The 20,770-nt window shown below is 45.5% G+C and overlaps 1 long non-coding RNA gene across 1 annotated transcript in view; it reads right to left on the reverse strand.

The window, feature by feature from the left end:
- The window catches only part of LOC117888281, a 191,458-nt gene extending 172,031 nt beyond the window's left edge, over positions 1-19,427 (reverse strand). The window contains exon 1 of the long non-coding RNA XR_004648295.1: positions 19,288-19,427. This is a non-coding gene — a long non-coding RNA (uncharacterized LOC117888281). The remainder of the gene's footprint in view (positions 1-19,287) is intronic.
- Between the last annotated feature and the right edge of the window lie 1,343 nt (positions 19,428-20,770).

Raw genomic sequence — 20,770 nt, forward strand, 5'->3', positions numbered from 1 at the left:
GCTCTATGGCAGGTCAGTTCAATGTAAATCAGAAGCTACAAAACTGCATTATCAGTACACTCTTTTTAACCAGTTCAAGGTATGGATGTTTAAATACCTCCTGTCCCAGAAAGGAAATTGCTGTTTAGACAGAACCTTCTTCCTCAGGCATCTTTCCACAGCTCCCTGCTCCCTCCATACAGTTTTCTACGGGACAGAAGCTTACAGCACTCAGGCCCCAAGACATTTAGGCTCCTAACTTCCACGGACATCAATGCCTGGATTGTGGATCTGGACCTGAGTCTTTATCCCTGAAGTTATTCATCCTGCAGGTTGTGCCTCATTTCGTGAGATAACCATTTGTTTTACAGCGTGTTTGTGTTCCTTTGTACACCATTAGCGATCCCCTTTATCCTTAATCAAACTGAAAACAATGCAGATGAGGACGTACAATCCAGCTACCACACTCAGCTGCCTGGGGCTTACAAGGCTTACATTACAAATGTTTACAAACTTTTGTATTTTAAATTAGTCTCTGTGTCACGGCCGGTTTTGTTTCAAAGGTTTTTATTGTTTGCGGAGATAAAAACACATATGGTGCAATGAGGATCATGACATTACAAAGAAGAAGAGCGGAACAATATATTTAGCTGAACCAATATGAATAACAAGGGCAATTTAGGAAAGGGCTAGCTAAGAAGGGGAGGGATCAATAGGAGAAGGCTGCCTATTTATGTAACATACTTTTACATTATTATTCTTTCCTGGCTATTAGATTTTAAGCTCTTTGGGGCAGGGACTGTCTTTTTTGTTCTGGGTTTGTACAGCGCCTAGCATAATAGGGTCCTGGTCCATGACTGGGCTTCTAGACACCAGCGCAAGACAAATAAATAATATCCTGCTCATTCCTTTCTCCCTGTACTTCTTTCTATTTGCTAAAAATCAGGAAATAAGGAATTCTTTCCCCTCTCCTTTTCTATCAGTAGGGACATTGAACTAATAGAACTAGGACCTAGACCAGGGCAGGCAAACTTTTTGGCCTGAGGGCTGCATCTGGTTTTGGAAATTATATGGAGGGCCAGTTGGGGGGGGAGGGGCATGGCCCAGACCCCACCCCCTATCCAACCTCCCTGCTTTCTGTCCCCTGACTGCCCCCAGAACCCCCGCCGCCCCATCCAACCCCCCTCCTTCCTGACTGCCCCCCTCCGATCCCTGCCCCCATTCAATCCCCCTGTTCCCCACCCTCTGACTGCCCCGACCCCTATCCACACTCCCACCCCCTGACCACCACCCCGAACTCCCCTGCCCTCTATCCAACCCCCCCTGCCCCCTGCTCCCTGCCCCCTTACTGCACTACTTGCAGCACCGGTGGCCACGCACCGTGCAGCACAGAACACCGGTGGCTGGTGGTGTGGCAGCACCAGGACAGGTAGCCGCGCAGCACAGAGCACCGGGTCAGGCTAGGCTCTGCAGCTGCGCTGCCCCAGGAGCTCACCTCCCCACCACCCAGAGCATTGCGCCGACAGCACAGTGAGCTGAGTCTGTGGGGGAGGGAGAACAGCCGGGGAGGGGCCGGGGGCTAGCCTCCCGGGCTGGGAGCTCAGGGGCCAGTCAGGAAGGTCCCGCGGGCTGTAGTTTGCCCACCACTGTCCTAGACCCTATTATTTCCTCTAACACCTCCTTGATGGAAAACCCCAGTGAAGTGTGCAATGTCCTATCCATTTAACGTCTGTTTATAGAGAGACTCTTTGTAATTGAGTCACTTGACCAGTGTCATTTGTACTTTACTCGCGTGCTTCGAGTTAAACCACAGGAGAGGTCACAAATCAGTGTTTACAAAACGTAACACGAGGGGGTTGTCACTACCTGCATGAAGATAAGGATTTAGACCCTTGAGACCCCACGGTGGAGCACAGTTGCCAACTTTCACGCGGTAAATAAGCCCCCCCGATTTTCACAATGAGCCAAAAATCAAGCTAATCCCATTTCAAAACAAGGCCAAAACAAGCCAATCCCTAAGAACCCAACACTTTATGTGACTAGATCCCCCGGCGTGCAATCTGGGACTGTGGTGGGCCCGCTGTGCACCCTGACTCTCCCCCCGCCTTGCCCCTTGCCTGGAGCCAATCAAAAAAAGCTACAAGCCAAACAAGCAACAAGCTACAAGCCAAAAACTAACCAACAAGCAACTCACAAGCCAATTAAGCCAAAAACAAGCCCAATTTCTGCACACACACACCCCCGCGAGTTTGGCATGTCTGCTGTGGAGGTTAGAGACTGATTACAGTAGCAGCGGTGTGGATAGTACTCCAAACATAAGTGCCACCAATGAGCAAGGGTTAAATTAGCAATACTCAGCCAGTAACTTGGAGGCACACGGTGGACCAAAGTCATTTTCTTTGTGTTTGCGTGGTGCAGAATGGAATTAAAAATAACAATCCAAAGTCAGCCTACCTAGGTGACTGCTAGATCTTCTCACACAACAGCCTGCAAAAATGAGACTGGCACACAGCCCGTTAGACTCATTAGCACTTAAACAGTCAGCGTCTCATAGTTAACCTTGATTGTAAAACAGTATTGGACTCAGAGTGAAAGATGATTACAGCGAGTTACTCTGTAAAGGGCTTGATCCTAAGAGCTGCTGCACACCTGCACCTCCCGTTGACTTCAGTGGGAGAGGCAGGTCCTCTGCATCTCTCATGATCAGGCCCGTGAACAGGCATGTGTCCGCTAGGATGTGTGGTGGTTCGAGGATTTTGTTTTCTTTAAGTGACATACAAAGTGTATGGGGGGGGGAGAAGTTACCCTTGTTCTGTTGGGGTTTTTTGTTAAGGAGAAAGGGTTTCTTTGTTAAAGATCCAACCTCCCAAGTCCTTCCGTTAAAGTGTGAGAGATCACATTACATATCTGGCACCCCCAGGACTTCCTCCAGTAAAACAAGGCAACACAACATTAAACATTCATATTACTTCTCATGTAAAAAAACAACTGCCACCCTAGATTTAACCACTAGACCTTTCTGGCCCCAGTAATTAAGCTTCATACAAATGCAAACTTCCCTTTTTGATGCCAAAGTACCAGCTTGGACTTACTGGTTTGCGGAATTGTTCCCATCATAACTCCTGCCTTCAATCAGTTTCATTATGATTTATTGTTCAGTTCAATGTAAATCTTAAGCTACAGTTCTTTTTAACCAGTTCAAGGTACGGATGTTTAAATACCTCCTGTGCCGGAAAGGAAATTGCTGTTTAAACCTGATTTAAAAAAAAAAAAAAAAACATTCTCACAATTACTTATCTTTTCAGAGAAAGATAAAATAGTCACAGCTGCTTTTTCAAAGAACATTTTGTACGTTTTGCTATCACAGCCACATTTTAAGTATAGCCAAGATTTTCTCTAATTCAGAAAGCCTTCTTATTGCTGACTCTGCTGGGTGACAGCACGGCAGCCTTAGTTACGCTCATGCCAGAGATATTTATACATTGTGACTCACCTAAGGAGTCCTTCCTTTCTAGGGCTCCAGCTCAGCAAACCATTGATACACGTGAAGTCTCTCCTTATCCAGCAAAGCACTTATTTGAATTACCCTAGCACCTAAGGAGGCCGAGTCATGGCCCAGGACCCCATGCTGCTAGGGGCTGTACAAACCCAGGACAAGAAGATGGTCCCTGACCCAAGAGCTTAAAATCTAAGTACTTAAGAACCTACCTAAATTTAAGCACATGTTTACGTGCTTTGCTGAGGATTAATATAATAATACCTAGCTCTTCTATGGTGCTTTTCATCCGTAGAGCTCAAAACACTTCACAAAGGAGGCCACTATCATTATCTCCAGTCTACAGGGGGGGGAAACTGAGGCACAGAGCAGTGATGTGACTTGTCCAAGGTCACCCACCAGGCCAGAGCAGGGGATAAAACTGAGTTCCAGTCCAGAGCTCTATCCACTAGGCCATACTGGATTTCTGAATCCAAGCCTTGAGAAGGTGTCTACACCAGCCCTTTTCCCACCTTAGCTACTGCCATGACCCTGTGGGAGCTCTAGAGTAGAACAGGCGCAGGCATTGTAACTATCATGTCATCATCTAAGTCTGCTCAGGGTAGGTAGGTCTCAAAGACCTCATTTCTACACCATCAATCCAGCTGTTGCTGCCAATGGTGGGACTGCACCAACAGTAGCAAACTTTAGGAAAATTTGTCTGGTGTCAGCAAGGCCCCTCAATGCTTTGAGGTCAACGGCGATAACTAGCTATCTAGCTTTCAGGTGCTCTACAGGAGCACATTGGGCCTTGTGTTTAAGGGACTAGAATGAAATTCCGGACAATGAATGAAATCCATTCCCAGTTCTGCCAAGATGTTCCTGGGGCAAGTCACCTAATCCTTTTATATCTGTTTCCTCAACTTTAAAATAGGGATATCACTTCCCTAGCTCCTGGCAGTTAAATTGCTTTTTGTGTTCTCAGCTGTTAGTGAGGCGAGCCATAGAAAGGCGTATAAGTAAATAAAATAAACCATAGTCTTAGACTACTAGCGACTTCCCCAGTCCCTAGTATCATCCTGCAATCATCCGAAGATATGAGCCACTTCCTGGGGAGCATGAGGGACATATGCTGGAGTAGGAGACTCAGTAGTATTCGGCAGAGATTTCCATGGAACTCTAGAGTCTGTCTTGAGTGTCTTGGTTTCTGTAGGCTTTGGGCTGGGATTTAGCTATGGCCCTTGAGCATTTAAAGGGGAAGGAACCTCTTTACAAGGGACCCCCTCCGTGTGCCCCACACAAGGGTCAAGGACACTTACAGTCCCTGCGCTCCACAGATGACATCATCACCCCAAAGGGGACAGGAATGAAGTGGGCCCATAGCCCCATTCCTATTTCTATTGACCCAGGGGAAGCAAGCTCCATATTCTTACAGGATGCTGCAGCCAATGCACTCCTCTGGTGCAGCAGGATGCTCAGAGAGGCACTGTTCCTTCCCCACATTCCCTCTCTTATCTCCCCTTGCTGCAGCTCCACACCACCCACTACTTATGAATGTCCTTTAAGGCACAACCTACCCTTTAGGGAATATGTTAGGAGACAAACCTGTGAGGCTGAGTGAACATGACTCACATGTAGGACAGTAACTAAACATCTTGGCAAGTCAGTAGGAGATGAGGCTGCCTGGTAATTTGCAATAAGCACATTGTGTCATTAGTTTGGTACGGCCTTACATCCATGCAAATTTATTGAGATATCCTATCTCCTAGAACTGGAAGGGACCTTGAAAGGTCATCGAGTCCAGCCCCCTGCCTTTACTAGCAGGACCAAGTACTGATTTTGCCCCAAGATCCCTAAGTGGCCCTCTCAAGGATTGAACTCACAAGCCTGGGTTTAAGCAGGCTAATGCTCAAACCACTGAGCTATCTCTCCTCCCTTAGTCAAGCTAATCAATGCACTGGGTCAATAGCTGGCATCTAAACATGAGCACAGAGAGAGAGATGAGATAAAACACAAGACCGACATTGGGTCCATAAAGTTAAAGATAAACAAACAAACAAAAAAAGCAGCTGAAACCACTGGGAAGAAAAAACACATTCAAAACCATGATAATATGAAAAGATTTTGCCTGCTTCAGTAGCTATTCAGAAACATCCAATAGCATTCCAAGTGCCTGCCCCTAACACATCAATCCCCCATTGCACTCCTCAGACATTGACTCCGGAATTAAAACATAAGTTACAGTTGCCTGAAATTTTACCAGATGGGAACAAGTGAAGCACAAGGAGAAAGAAAGGGGGAAGAATCCAAGATCTCACCTCCGCACTGATTGCAAATTGTTGCCCCAAACCACAATGTACTGATTTCACACCATTGATAATCAAAAACAAACAGCTGATGTGATTCCCCTGTACTTAATAACACAAAGGCTCTCTGATGCCATGAACACCACTGGACTACCAGCTCTGAGATGTCAGCCTCTCTCCCTGCATTGCAAAAGTTCTACTGCTAGTTTTGACATCTGGCTTTCAGGGAGATGTATTTCTAACAGAACAAATGCACACTGACAAAGCTGAGGCCCTCTGTGTATTTTGGTAAATTGCAATCCATTATGAATATGTATCTTCCTATGTTGAAATGTTGGTTTTGCAGTTGTACCCAAGGCTGTCCAAATATCTGCTGGGAATATTTTCTAACAATACTGTTTCACTAAGGATCACACAACTACCTTGTTTATGTATCCCTAATGTGTCCTCCTGGGTGGGTCCCCTTCTCCCCACCCCCCCGCCCCGCCATCTGAAACATTAACCATTTAATGTTACAAGGGCTACTGTCAAACTAGGAGGTGTTACAACAAAAAGCTAGTGGGCTTCAATAAGTCCAATGAGATGTATGTGTATTGAACAGTGCCCCTTTCGGGGGCCTAGTTTATTTAACCGGCAGGTGGAACGTTAGGCTAGTAGGCCTCCACCACTGCATCTCTAGCTGGAGGGAGAAGGGGGTGAGTTAGGATGACCAGATTTTATAGGGACAATCCCGATTTTGGGGTCTTTTTCTTATATAGGCTCCTATTACCCCCCCACCCACATCCCGATTTTTCACATTTGCTGTCTGGTCACCCTAGGCTCAGTTAACTTTAGTCTATTAATCCCACTCTTGTCCAGGTTGCTTATCAGCAAGGCCCTCTTGACCCAGAACCCTCTTCTGGAGCCAGGGCCTCTTGTCATCAGCCGGAGAAGGGTCTCTCCTCTTGGATCAAGGTCCCCACAGAGGTCAAATTGCAACAACGCTTCCTCAGAATAGCCTCTCCTTAGGTGCTGTCTCTTCCGGCATTCTGGGGCCTGTTCCCCTCCCCAGGAGCCTCTGTTCTTGAGCCTGGCCACGCCACCCCCTGCAAATATCTTCCTTTCATCATGCCCAGGTGCTTCCCTGCCTAATTAACTCCCTCCCGGTTACTCAGTGAGTTTGCAGTGCCAGAGGAACAGCAGAGGCCTGGGGTGCAGTGAGCAGCACCCCAAGTGCCACTAGGAGAGCGCCTCGTATGGGGCTGGCACTGAAGGTGGATGCTACTTATATGGAGATTGGTTTGATGGCAGCATGCAGGAGAGATGTGAATGTGGACATGGAGCAGAGGAAAGCGAGCAGGTTGGGACGAACCAGACCGGACATAGAAGAGGAGGAGGAGGAGGAACAAGTGGGGTTGGAGAAGGCTGATCAACTGGGCAAACACAGAATAATCTCCCTGACTGGGGAACAAGAGTTCCCTCAAGAGAAAGGGGGAAGGGAGCTGGTGGGGACATCTGGCTTGGTCATTATTGATCGGTCATGTCCAGTGGTGGAATCGCACCAGTTCACTTAGTCCCCAGCCAGTGGGAAGGATCTGTATTCACAAGCCATGGGGACAGGGAAACAAACAGCTGAGAAGAGCTAATAAGAAAGCACAGAGTAAGAAGAGAGGGAGCTTGCTATGAATTGAAGGGTGAATGCAGGAGGGAGATTTGAGACAATGAAGATGTGGAGGGATAAATGCCTGATTCTAGGGAGAGGCCTATCGAACATCCTTTTTTGAGCATTGCTGGTGGCATCTTCTGATTGTGTGGGAGAATCCCATGACCTGTTGACTCTAACGGTGAGGACATTGAATGTGAATAGTATCAGAGCACTGAGGACATAGGTGTGGAAGATGGCAGTGTTACAAGACCTGCAGCAATGTTAATGATTCAGAAAACCCAAGACTGGGTGTGTCCCAGGCAACAGCTGTGGCCAGGGGTGAAGCATCTGTTGGAGGAATGCCTGTGGGCCCAGAAGGTGCAGGTGAGATTAGCCAGAGTGTTGAAAGTACCAGTTATTTTAGGCCAAGCGAGGGGACAATGCGGATATGGGGATTTTTTCACAATGGGAGGGGGAGACCCTCTCTCTCATCAGAACGGCCCTATGTAAGTTCCTCTAGAAGGCAAGGTGAGAGGTGGTGTCATTTGTGACAGCAAATGAACCCCCTGTCAGGGGCTTCTCCAGAGGAGTTGGTGCATGCAATCTGGAAGGAGCTGGGGGCGCTGAGGCATGCAGAGAGGAAGTGTGGCCTGGAGAAGGAGAGGAAGTGGTAGAAGCACATCCAAGTTTAACATGGGTTTGTGTTTCTCCTCACTCCTTTGGGGGTGGGGGAAGAAGCCAGGTCTGTAATTCCAGAGGCCTTCAGGAGTAAGTTTGGGGCAAAAGGGTGAAGGAGTTGGGGAGTGTTTTAGCTCGTGATATGGTGGGAATTCGAAAGAGATTATTGCAATGGGTAGGGGAATTATGCTGGACAAAGCGTATGCTTTTTACACTAAACATTGGTGTCAATAATTAAAAACAATTACAATGGTTTTTAATATAATGGACACTGGATGGGGAAAAAAAATGCTAAAACACCTTTGAGGCCTGATCCAAACCCACAGAAGGCAGTAGAGAGACACTTCTTGACTTCAGTGGGCTCTGGATAAGGCCCCTATTGAGTGGGGAGTGCATTAATATTAATCCTTAACACTGCTCTCTGAGCATGATGTGCCCCCAGGCTCACTGCTTGTTTTAGCAGAAGCACCATCTCCCACTTAGCCATGACAGTATTTGTCAGCTAGAATGCTGATTAGTTCGCTGTGTGGTCAGGATAACCACACTGCACAAACACTTGGGAAAATCAGGTAGGAGCCAGAGTGCTAGCCTTTGTGGTCAGTTATACCCATCAACTTTAATGACACCACCACGGAGAGCTGTACAGTGGAAGAGCTTTTCCAAGGTTAAATAGCCTTGACAACGCACCTTGGCTACGAGGAGCTGCGATGAAAAATGTAGCTCGCACCTCCAGCCTTCAACTAACCCTCGCGGTGATTTATTGCAAGCGTTGAGTCTAGTGGGTATTTTTTTCAAATACTTGAATAAATAAAAGACATGCTTTTCTGACCTCAAGTGCATTCTGATGTATTCTTCAGGGGTCACTGTGCTGATGATACTTAAACCTAATGTTTAATCAGAAAGAGAGGAAGTTCAGGAGCAGGTGAAAGTTATTCAGATCAGGGTTCAGTTTCTTCTGAATATGTTTTTTCAAAGGAAATGGGGGGAGGGGGGAAGCTAATTCCAGCTGCAACAGAGCTTGTTAGTCTGCGCTCACATTCTTGTGCAGAGAACCATGGCTCCTAGCCTGCAATGTGCTGCCTAGCGCTGGTTGAAAAATGATCAGCATCTTCCATGGAAAACTTGGAGAGAAATTACAATTTTTCATTTTCTCATGGAATTTTTCTGAATTTTTTAACTGTTTTTTAGGTTTGCAACTTCCTGCCTGTTTTAACGTAGGAGGCGGTAGAGGGAGGCAGAGAGGGAAATGAAAATTTTCAGTGTCATTAAATAAATCAGAAAATCGAAGCAAAAAATGAAAATTGTTGTGAAGGAAAATTTAAACAAAAACAACCAACACCACATTTCAACCTGCTCTATGTGCCCAGAGGCAAATGCCTGCACCTACAAAGAGCACTCAGCTTTGGCCAATTTCTTCTCTGTTTGAAACGATACAACTTCCATTGACTACAGTGGAAGCAGAGTTAGTCTAATGCTGAGTTTTAAAAAAATCCTACTTTCTGTGCTTGTACAGCTCATGGAACACTCTGGGCACTAGCACAATGTAAATAAGTGTTCACAGCAACATTTCTCCAGCTGTCCAATTCAATAAAAACACTGACCGAACAACATCGACTCACTGGGGCCAAATGCCGACCAGACGACTGCAATGAAGTCATTCCAGTTTTACATGGATATATCTGAGATTACAATTTGGGCCATAGTTCCTATGAAATTCATATCCTTAAAACAATATTGAAACAGTTCCACCTTCTCTCACCAACCCCCGAGTTGGCATGGGGTTTACATTTTAATTATAATGTTCGAATAGGTTCCACAAACATCCCAGTCACAAAATAGAGCCAGTTTTAGGCCCTGACTCAGTAGAGCACTTGCTTAACTTTAAGCACATCCTTAAGTCCCATTGAAGCCAAAGTTAAGCCTGTGCTTAAGTGTGCTGCTTAATGTGGACCTTAAAGAACTAAACACATATGGAATTTTTAGTCCCTAGTTCAAGAAAGCACTCGATCACCTGCTGAAGCACATCCCTGTTCAGGAAATCACTTAAGCACAATGCTTAACATTAAGCATATACTCAAGTCCTAAACATGTATTTAAAGTTAAGCATGGATCTAATGCTTTCCTGACTAAGGAATGCTCTCTTGAATCCGGGTCATAAATTTGCTTGACGAATGTACACTGATTTCACTTTGACTGGCTTCCATCCTCTTTGAAAGCAAAGCTTAAGAGAGTTTTAATATCAGTGCCCTGGCCAAATCCCACTGCATTTGATTACCTCTGCTTGCCTAAATGACACTGAATAAATGTAAGTTGTGTATGCACTTGTTCATGGAATAGATGGCTTCTGCAAACAGCAGCATTTAAAATTTGGTACGTTCTGTGTAAGTGAGGCGCAGCTCAATCAGCCGCACCACCTATGGAACCTTGCAATCCATTTATGACTACTCTCTAGAACTGACACATTCCTGATGGTCTGAAGCCTTTTATTTTTCTTCTTTTCTTTCCAGCATGTGCTCTTGTACTTACTGTGGCACTTATAACATTATTTAGATTGCTGCCTGCAATATTTTCAAGCTAGCAGAAGACAGTTGCTTAGAGGTTTTCATAATGTTTTGAAATGCTGATGAGGATTTAGCATTAAAATTAATGGCAGCTAGCCGTGGCCTTTCAGATGTACAAAGACTACAGTATTTTCTGGAAGCAAAAAATAAAAAATAAATAAAAAAGGGAGTGGGGGAAAGAATGGAGATATAAATAGCCAGAGTTGCTTTTCTCCAGGCAGGATCCTTTTAATCATGTAAATAGGTTTTAAAGATTAAAGACTCAGCTCTGTTCTGCCTTTGCTCATGTCTGATATCTCAGATTTTTGTGTAATGTGAATGCAAAAGGAAGCACACCATCCTCTCATTTGCATTACCCTTAACTGGTATTTCACCTGCAGGAATGTAGCCCCCCACACACACACACTCTCCGCTGCCTCCACCACGGGGAGTCATAAAGCCTCGGATCTGGATGGAGAAGCACAGAACATGTTTGTGGAGAACGCAGGGGGCTTTGGTTGTAAGCTTTTGGGGAAAGGCGCCGTCCTTTTGTTCTGTGTTTAGACAGCACCTAGCACAACAGAGGCTTAGTCCAGGACTCGGGCTCCAAGGCAGTACCGTGATACAAATAATAATAAATGTTCCTCTGGCACCAGTGTGATCCCCAGTGATGTCAGTGGAGTTGTAACTGAGAGGACAAGCTGGCCCAGAGAACAAAAAACTCAAAAGGAGGACAGAGTGTACAAGCCTATTTTACAGACTGTTCTCTAAGACAGCTTGAAAACCTGGAACCTTTGGGTAAGGGAAAGCTTGCTCCAGGCATCTGGAACTTGCCTGGCCAGCACTGGCTTGGCAGCTCAATTCCCTTCAGTGGAACTGGCAGCGTTTCAGGGGTCACATTTTCACACAGATCTTGTTGTTCTTGAAGAACTTTCCTAATGTACTGAAGCAAAAACAGCCTTAAGGAGGCAGGTTCCCTTCCCCACCTAACAATCTTCAAACATAGTTATTGTGGCGGTTGCAAAGAAAATCCCACTTTCCATTCTTTTATGTATTTCTATTAATTTCTCTTGCTTTTCTTTTTGTGCCTAGGAATGGGGCAGTGGTGGCGAACGGGCTCTCCTTTTGCACTTGAAGCTTTCCCTCTAGCAGGAATCCCTTTCCTGATTCTGATGCCATAAAAATCAGTGGCAGAGTTTATTGTTCATTATTTGCGCATTGTTTTACACAGATGGGATGCAGGGATTTCCAGATGATTATCCTCATCTGGGCTTGTGAAGATTCACAGTGTCCCAAGTTCGTCCTCTCTCCTATGGCTACAGTGACACCACCAGCAAAGAATATGGAGGCCTCTGCTATTTGAGCATCAAAAGCTGAAAAATAATCTTTCTTCCATGCATCTCCCCTTAGCCACAGAAGTTCCTTTGCATTTTTCCATTGATGCTGCTGTGCAGAAGAATAGCACATCAGTGTGCGTTGCACCGAGGAGCCTGTTGTTCAACTATACATTCCGGGGGTGAAAATGGAATGAATCTTCACAATCACATTTGGAATTCACATCCGTCAAATCTCAGCCGTAGACCAATGGGTGTTTTGTTGGTTCTAATGGTTTGGTGACCAGTGTCATGCAGCCAGCACATCCATTCTGTGGTGCAAAAGAACTGTGTGAGGAGGAGACGTGGGAGCAAGTAAAAGGCCAGAAATCAGCACTTCGAGATAAGGAAGCTATTTTGGGCCTCAGGAATGACCTGTTGGTGGGAATAGTGTTGTTGGAATTAAAATAAATGTTCCCATCTCTATTGTTTTTAAATGGGACAGTTGCTGCATTGAAAGGTATTGTATTGACACCACTGGGAAATGGAAGTTCACAAAGCCAGTATAGCACGGACAGCAGCGGTGCAAGCATTGCACACATGCCTCAGCCTGTGTAACTCAAGGCAACGTGCTCTCAGTCTCCGTGGTTTAGCCTCTCTGCTGAAACTGCCAGCGCTTCCAGTTCTGGCCTCGGGTGGTTTTGTGCTGTGAACACTGGTCCACTTGGAACTGAACTGAATCCGCTACCCTTGTTTCACACACAGCAAACATGCTCTGCTCTTTTAACGGACTCCTTAACAGACTGCAGAGCAGTTTCAAGGTCCTGACCCTAGTTTTTAAAGCCCTTAACAGGCCAAACCTCAGAGACAGCATCCAACTCAGCAACTAGAAGCAACAGCTGTGATTCCATTGGGATACTGAGACTGACAGAGCCGAGGGTGAAATGCTCCTTGCTGTCTACATCCTAGCCTCACGCTAGGTCATATCTCCACCTTTGTTCGGTCATTGAGCAACACCTACACACCTTGCTCTGGTCCTCAGATTTTGGACAGGAATCTGTATATTTCAATAGTCTGCTAAACACCATGCAAACTTACATGGAGATAGGAAGAATGATTTCCAAAGAACTTGTTTCAGCGTTCATGATTTCAGATGCAGCCGCTGCTGACCAAACGCCGAGTCTCTTCGCACGCACTCTTTGTATGCAGGGAAAGCATGCTCCTGGCAGACCACTCAGTTTTAGGAAATCAGCTTCTTTCAAATGCAAGGGAGCGTTTACTACTCCAGCCCGGACTACATCACCCTGGTTTGTAATCCAAAGAAAAATCATTAGTAATGCAGCCTCGTGACCAAACCCAAAGGAAAGATGTTGTAATTTAATTGTTTCCCATTTGCTTTTAACCCTGGTATTAAATCGGCTCATGCAATACATGGGCCTGAATCTGTGAGGTGCTGAGCTCCTTTAACTCCCATGGAACTCGATTTTCCTCTCACTCACTCCAGTGTAAATCAGGAGTAGCTCTATGGAGTTCTGCTGGTGTAACCACCTGTGTGAGTGAGAAGAGACTCATGATTGATTTCAATGAGGGCAGGATTGGGTCCTCGTGTGCAGCCATTTCATTTGAGCTTTGTACTGCTGCGCTGAAATATAAACACAGTAAGTGATGCAATGGGCCAAGATGACTAAAATTTAAGAGGACAGCACACTTGGATCAATTTACACTGCAGGTATTCAACTGGAATCGAATGTGTTGGAAGCAATGTAATCCCCATAGGGGGTCTATTCTCCCATCAATAAACACAGGGGATTTATGCCACTAAATTATTGCTTGAGTGTTAACTGGAGTTATATAGAAATCCTTGTGCATCGATAGAAAAACAGAAACCTCCAGAATCTAAAGTGTTTATAAAATAGGGGTAATAGGGTTGCTATGTAGAAGAATAGGGAGTGAATCTACTTTTTCATTTTTAAGAAAATATGTAGCTTCATTAGAAGCTCCGAATGCTGCCCTGTGAGGGGAAATAAAAGGTTTAACTGATTCCAATCCCTTGGTTTACCACAAGTGACATTTAAGCTGCCACCTGGGTAAAACTCCCAGTGGGACCACTGACAAAGCTTACCATTTGAAAAAGGTCAGATCTTCTATTCTTGCCTTGAATGGATGATGCTGACCTTAAAAATCTTCCACTCTCAATCCCTCTCCCTTGTAAGCACATGATGGAGTTGCTAGCTACCGCATTTCCACTTGACTAGAGACACACAGGATCGCTGCTCTGCCGAATGGTTCTGGCTCCTTGGTTCCCTCTTGGCAGATTTATAGATAACTCATTAAGCTGGAAACGTGTTCAGGGCATTGGTCACTTCAGACGTGTGCATATGAGCACCAGAGAGAGACTTTGAGGGCACATGTCCCTGATGTGAAAGAAGTCAAGATGCCTGCTTTTGTAAGTGACTATGTAGAAAACTAGCGTGAGCATTAGAGTAACAGCTCGAGGCCCCCTTGGGCTATGCACTGTATATAAACGTAGAAAGGGAGAGCGAGAGTGTACAGTACAAGAAAAACAAAAGGCAGAGACATGAAGTGCTCCCATCCCCATTTTACAGATGGAGAACTGACTTGCCTAAGGAGTCTGTAGTAGAGCCAAGACCGGAAACTAGATCTGCTGAGTCCTAGCCCTGTGGCTTACCTGCAAGCCTATCCTTCTTCCTAACAGCTTTTTCACGCAACCAGTCTGCTCCCTGTGAGAATTTAGTATCAGCCCTGCTGACTTCAGTACCAAATACTCCTCTTTTATCCTTGACAGTGCTGCATAGCAAACACAGCTCTAGGACAGGTAGCTGGATTCTAGTATACCTTGCTCATTGACAAAGTTTTTGGTGAACAGCCTGATTCTGCAACACTCACTATAAAGTCGTAGAGTAGCCTTCTTCAGCATAGCACTTACCATCATGAGTCATCCTGTTGACTGCAATAGTACTAAGCCCAGTGAGAAGCATTGACTTTGCTAGTACATGGTTAAGATCAGGTCCTAAGTTCCAATTGCTGGAGTCACTGAGGCACAGTAAACATGGAACCCCAGGATGCCATTTTTAATCACTTTTCAGAGCAGAACTTTGACTGTCTTTCTTGCTTCCCAGCTGGAATGGACAAATTGCTGATGATTTTTAGGTCAATTGGCTGGTGATTGCAACAGCATTATTACTGGGATATCAATGGCAACTGCACACCCAGCCTTGCCAAAACCTGGGTTGCATGTGCAGCTGTGCAAAGCACATCCCTTTTAATTCACATGGAGGGGTTCACCCTGGGCTCAGGGCATTTTGTGCTCAGTGCACGAATGAGCCCATAAGATCATTGCAAGACTCATCTCCAAGGCCGGTGCAAGGATATTTTGCGCCCTAGGCAAAACTTCCACCTTGCACCCCCCCCCCCCTGAAGCATTGCTTATTATAAACTTTCAAAAATGAATACTGCATCATGTGGCATTGTTCATTAGAATTAATACAAAGGGGTCAGAGGAGATGGTCACAACGGTCCCTTCTGGCCCGGGGGAACCTATGAGCAAGAAGGAGGCTGGGAATGCCCCCAGCTCGCAGGGTCTCTAAACGTTCCCAGGCTCTGAGTACTTCACCCTCTGGGGCGGGACCCAGGGGCAAGGAGGGCAGAGCCGGGCTTTCCCAGGGAGCAGGTGAGGATCTCCCTGGGGATCAGGGCCGGCTCCCTACATTAGCACAGTGCCACTGGGAGGGGTCGGTGTTTGGAAGCGGCATCTGCGCCAGTCCTTTCCCCTCCGTTGCACTGTGGGGTTTAGTTTCACTTTCCCTCACCCCAGGAGGCGGCTGTGCCCGGCCCCAGGCACAGAGCATTGGAGGGCGAAGCTCATCTGAGCTCAGGACTCCTGCCTCTCCCAACAGCTCCGTCCATCCCTCGGCCGCGCTGGTCACCATGCTTGGCCGGCTGTTTCCTCCTTGCTCCACCGCAGGCTCCCACTGACTGTCCTGCGCGGGGGTGGGTATGTTATGTAGGCCTTGCTCCCCACCCTGACCTGCTCAGTTGACTCCCGGGATGCCGGACACCGCTTTTTGGTGCCCCCAAATCTTGGCGCCCTACGCGTCCGCCTAGTTCACCTAGTGGTTACACTGGCCCTGTCTGAAACCAAAAACTGCGCAAGATTCTCTTGAAAGATTTGTGAATCTCCATGAATTTAGCTCTGGTGTTGGGTTTGCAGTGAAGCCTGGTAGGTCTCACATGGTTTCATTACAAAACTTTCACACTGCTCTAGCAGCAATCAGCGTGTCATGGAGACTTGCAAACCTCCAGGCATCTGACTCATTTGAAATTGCTCTTACTCCAGCTTATAAACAACGGTTCCACAGTGCAGTTCTCTTAAGGCCCGGCCCAGCAGCTGTTGAAGTCAACGGGAGCCTTTCTGCTGACTACCGGATTAGCTCCCAAATGGGAACCTCACATCATTTTTCCTTGTACAGTCTGAAGCCATCATTCCCGGTTTATGCCATTCTCAAGGACTTGTGAGGAGGTGGGGAACTAGCTGCAGGGGCTGAAAAATTTGTGGCAAAAAGGCTCGATGGCTTGAAAGCCAAGAATGGAAAAAACTTAGCTTACACATTAGAAAAATCTTTCTATGAGTGAGGAGACTCCTCATATCCCTGACTCTAGAGAGTATTGAATACATTGGATAATAAAACCCAGGGGAGAACCCTGCTCAGGCAGAGGGCTAAGCTAGATGGCACATTCAATCAATCCCATTGCTGTCATCCGCCAGATATCTTGAAGTCCATATCTGACAGATACTATGCAATTTTAGAAAGAGGGGATTGGCTACTGTGACTGATGCTTAAAGCAACTGGCTAGGAGTTAGGTCTTCCAAGGTCTATTCTTGGCTCTGACTGTGACTTGTGGAATCTTGGGCAAGCGACTTAAGATCTCTCCATCCACCTGTAGAATGGGTGGTGTGAAGGCACTTGTTACTACTTCATAGTTAAGGTTGCATTCTGGAATGGGCATAAATAGGGTAAAAATCCTTTAATTTCCCCCTCTTTCACACACACACACACACACACACACACGTCTGCTGGAGTGACAACAAGGTTTATGGATTCAAAAGCAAAATACTGACCATTTCAAGTCCTTATTTACCTTCACACAAATCTTCTTGTTTTGGTATAAACCAAGATGCTATTTCTTAGACATGTTGTGAGGACCGTAAAGCATTTTGAGATCCGTGCCTGGAAAGTGCTATAAAAAGTACTAATTATTATTACTATTTAACACAGTGTGCACAACGTATGCAGAAATACAAAGGGCCAAATGAGAACTGAAGCTGGCCAGAGTCTTAAAATCTGAAAAATGACCTGTAATAATCTGCACTGGGATTTGAAAAAAAACCCGTACCCCCGTTTACTGTTCAAGAGCCTTCTATATTCAGTACCATCCGTAAGAGGGCCAGCTCTAACTTTTTTGCCGCCCCAGGCAAAAAAGAAGAGCGCTGCCCCGCCGTAACAGCACCCCCCCGAGCGCCGCCGACCCCCCCACCCCCAGCGCCTCGCTGGGCCGCCCAAAAAAAGTCCCTCGAGCGCCGCCCCGCCAAACAAAACAAAACAAAACACCGCGAGCACCCCCCGCCATTCCAACGTTGGCCGCCCCAAGCACGTGCTTGGTCGGCTGGTGCTTGGAGCCGGCCCTGATCCGTACTCAATAAAACTCCTATTGATTTGAGGTGTGATTTGCAACAGCTCTTAAGGGAATTAGGAGCCCAACAAAAACAAATTCCCTCCCTGTCCAATAGGAATATTGACTTGAGATGGAATCTGGTCAGAGTTAGGACTCCAAATGGTACCTTTTGGCCCCTAGCTATTGTAACCACTGCCATTCAGACTGGAAGTGTTTATTAACCAGATAACCTAATATACGCTATTGGAAAGCTCCCTTCCTATAGGTGACTGTGTTCCTAGGATTCGGGGGGTGGGAGGGTGAAGAAAAATGTTTCTGAAAGGTCAGAGAGAATTTTTTTTTAATATCAAATGGATTTATTTTTATTTTGATAAGGGAGCAGTCCCTTCAATATAACTAGCATTCGGCGACCACAGTATAACCACAGTGAGTAAATTAGCCCTGTAGAAGGAAGCTAAAAACTACAGCAAGATTTGTTTCAGCTACTAGGAAAGAATGAGGAAATCTTTTACGAGTTGCAGGAGGGGGCGGGAAAAAAAGAGAACTGAGACTATATTGATAATGACAAGTGAAAACAGAAATATCACAGTACAGGGAGGGTGGGTTCATTCTAGTCCCAACAGCCTGTCACTGCTTCTATTCATGCTTGATGAGAGTCTTTTTCTTGTTCTTTGTTAGAAAAAGCCAGGCAATAATGCTAAGAGGTTTCTATCCTCCCCCTCAGTGCTCTGAAGGAGAGAGTGTTAGGAATTGTAAAGCACATAAGGGACTGGAAAGTAAGTGTGTGTGTGTGTGTGTAAAAATGTACAAGTTAGCTAGAGGAATAACCTTTGTGCGAGTATTGACTCGCCATATTGTTATAAATTCACCAGTAGTGTAGTCTTGTCCCACTATTCCCCTTAAATATTCCAGCTAGGAACACAGTTCCACTGCTTCATTCCTGAGGCAGCATAATATTTAACAACAAGAAGTTCAGAGTAAATTGTGCGTGTGTGGAGGGGGTTGTTTTTTGGTTTGGGTTTGTTTTGAGGTTTTTTTGGAGGGGTATGTGCACCCAATTGCAAATCATGGATTAATAACTATTCAAGTCAACGAGTACCAGCAAACCAGAAGTCATGTCAAAATGAATTAAGGTACCCTTTTAATCTCTCCACAACAGTTTTTATTAGTTTCAGAGGGTTGTGTGTCATTCACTTTCCCCCTGAGTAATCAGACTAAGTGATGGGGCTTTCTGGGGTGCAGTAATAGGATGTAGGGAAGGAAGTGAATATTATTTTACCCATGCTGTGATAATCTGAAGGCACCACAGCCGAGCATCATAAACAGTGAGGCAAGAAGTCTTTAAAACACTTTCTAAACCCCCATGCATTTGGGGTTTGACTAAGCTTGGAGGTGGTGGGGAAGGGACTGGAATTCTGGTAACAGCGAGTATAAATCTTTACATATTAAAGTAGAAGCCAAATAATATTGTTTAGCTTCAAGAAGGGGGGAGGGGAGAATGAAAGCTTGTTTTTCACCCTTCCTGGAAGATAGATGGCTACTGAGAACTAAAATCAACATACAGAATAGCAAGCAGAAGTGGGGAGAAAGCAACAGCCATTATGCACAAGAGTAGTTGAACATTAATTTTTAGTTTTGCACAGAGAGGCTATAATTAAGGAAAAAAACCAAGGCTTACCAGTGACCATGTGGAGCAGGGAGACTCGACTATCTGAGCTCTTTCCTTTCCCAGCCAGCCAGGGGGATTTCTCCAGCTCTCTTTGGATGAGCCTCCTGCCACAGAGGAATCCCACCACCAAGTGACAAGGCCCTTCTGCTGCATGGGGAAGCCAATAGAACTTTGTGCAGGTACAAGGGTCAGTCCAGATCAGGGCCTATATTATGACAACTGTTTAATGCTGTCTGCAACTCCAAAAGTTGCCATCTGTGACCTCTCTACACCCAGGGATTCTACAAAGCACTAATCAAACTAGCTGAAGCCCCATACTGACATTAGAAGGATGAGCACATAGCTGATATGGAAAACCAACATTTTTTTCTTATTCTAATTATAATTATTTGTTTTTCCATACATGTAGAACAGATACTTTCAGCCAGAACTACCCTTCTTTTTGATTACAATAACAAAACAAGAAAGAACAAAAGTAAAGTCTCCATGGGAGAGAGTACAGTGTGCGTGTGTGTCTTCTCTGACAGTCTGCATTGAACTTTGAGAATGAAAATGACTGCTGAATGTTGCATGAAGGGAAAGGATCATCTGTTTAAAGGCATAGTACACAGATAACAAAAATGCATCACAGTCTGATAATTGCATACTCCTCAATTATTGGCTGCATTTCTAAAGCTCCCATCACAGTACCTGGGAGTTCTTACGTAAAATTGTCTAATGTATGGGAAACGAACCCACTGGGAACACACCACCTCAGTCTCTCTTCACAGCTTTGTCTTTTGGTGGTACCCCTCTCCTTTTACTTATTTTTAGAGACAGTATAGTGACCTAGCCATTATATGCTTGCTTTTTAGTTTTTTTTATATCTCATGCCAAATAACGAGATCTTTGGGAGAGGCTGGATAACAGTGGCTAAGCTATACGTGCCAAAGGGACTTGAGGAGTAACCAAGGCACAGCCTCTGTGGGATTGCAACATGCCTCCTGAGCAACCTGCAAACTGAGAAACCAATTGCTCCCAAATTACTAGGGGTGATTAGGTCTGTGAAGCACAACAACTTTGCAAGACAAGACAAAGCTCCTTGGGGCTTCAGATGCAAAACTCCCAGTTTTATGCTGAAAAGATGATTTCACGCCACTAACTTGCATGACTAAGGTTTTCAGAGAAGACTTTTGTTTAGAAAAGGCTAAGAGATGCCCTGAGGCTTGTATCATAATGTTGTGTATATAGAGCTAGGCAGATGCTTTCGTAATGCATAGGCAGTGGTGTGATTTTTACCAGTTACATTGCATAATAACTTATTAACAGGTTTAGGGAACACTGAGATGACTCTTGACCTTACATAACCCCCACTGTCTGGTTAGGAAGCTAATGGAAAGCCTGCCTTTGCAGCTGGAGCACTTTGGTACCACAAACACTGTAGATCCCAGCTAGTTTCTTTGCGCACCCTCATTCACTCTTGCCAGTCACTGCAATGTCACTGAGGTAGCAG

Source organism: Trachemys scripta, chromosome 15, assembly GCF_013100865.1.
Source record: "Trachemys scripta elegans isolate TJP31775 chromosome 15, CAS_Tse_1.0, whole genome shotgun sequence".
Taxonomy (NCBI): Eukaryota; Metazoa; Chordata; order Testudines; family Emydidae; genus Trachemys; species Trachemys scripta.